We start from the raw sequence: 1,465 nt of genomic DNA, 5'->3' as shown, positions 1-1,465 counted from the left end.
TCCATCATGTGGACAAAAGAAGAAACTGCAGCAACTCAGAACAGGACTGACGTCAGCAAGAGATCAGAGAGAAGCAGCTTTATTAACGAGCTCATTAAGATTAATTTATGGACCGAATCATCAGAACCAGAGAGGAGAACCGGGCCAGAACCAGAACCAGAGAGGAGAACCGGGCCAGAACCAGAACCAGAACCATAGAGGAGAACCGGGCCAGAACCAGAACCAGAGAGGAGAACCGGGCCAGAAACAGAACCAGAGAGGAGAACCGGGCCAGAACCAGAGAGGAGAAACTGTCCTGTCCTGACAGAGACGCCATCAGTGGACGTCAGTCCTCCTCCTCAGATGGACCCAGGCCCGTCCTCTGAGACCTGCCATCCTGTTACCACAAAACCACCGTAATACTGAGGTTGCCATGGAAGCGACGGATCATGAAGGTCAGATGTTCCTGCTGTGAGGAGCACCAAGCAAGACTCTGATCTACACTGAAAGAGGACAGAAGGTTCCTAACCCTCTCTGCGGTCCAGTTCTGCTCTCTGCTGAAGGTCCACCTCTAGAACTACTGTAGGAACCAGATGTTCCACCTGTAGAACCATGTGGGAAAGTTCTGGAGTCCATTCAGACTTTGACCTTCTAGAGGTCTGCTGGACGATAACCTAAATCTGATGGTTTGGGTCAGAGGTTCTCCTGCTGGGTTTAAACCTTCAATCAGAGGTTCTGGTACCGGTACCAGAGGGATGAAGCCCAGTCAGATCCTCATGGTTGCTCCAACATTAACACCTGGATCCATCGATCACTAAAGCTGCTGGTTTCGTCCATCTGACCACCGTTGCCATGGCTACCACCTGGTGGTTTCTGGGTATTTAGCTGCTCCTGGACTGAAGGAAAGGTGAGCAGGAACACCTGCCTGCAGGTTCTGACGTCTGGAGCTTCTGTTCTAGGTTTCTACAAAGTTCCTCCTCCTCATGTTCTGCTGTGAGTGAAATGATGAAGAAGATGCTGGAAGCTTCTCTCTTCCTCATTGACGCCTCTGAAGGTCCGACAGTCACAGACCGCCTCTGACTTCCTTCTACTGAACATTTGTGGTTTCTAACCACGGTTCAGACAGACGCTGCTCCGTCAGAGAGCAGACAGAACTGAACCAGGTCCAGATCTGGTAGAACCTGATGATGGAGCTGCTGGGGATGGTTCTGGTTCTGGTTCTGGTCGGTTCAGAGGCTCAGAACCAGGTGGATGTTGATGTGACTCTGGGTCAGAATGTTACTTTAACCTGCTCCTATAATGATGGTGACATCCACTGGTTCATGGAGGTCCAGAACCAGTTCAGAATAAGAATCGGACTGATCTTCTCTCAAAAGAAGTCCATCTACGATTCTCTGGACTTTGAGACCAAATATCTGATGATTAGAAACCAGCTGGTGATCCAGAACTTCTCTGCTGAGGACAGCAGGAGGTATTTCTGTGGGGA

The sequence above is a fragment of the Cyprinodon variegatus genome, unplaced genomic scaffold (genome assembly GCF_000732505.1).
Source record: "Cyprinodon variegatus isolate N-32 unplaced genomic scaffold, C_variegatus-1.0 Scaffold1216, whole genome shotgun sequence".
NCBI classification, from domain to species: domain Eukaryota; kingdom Metazoa; phylum Chordata; class Actinopteri; order Cyprinodontiformes; family Cyprinodontidae; genus Cyprinodon; species Cyprinodon variegatus.
Note: the sequence above shows the minus strand (reverse complement) of the source record.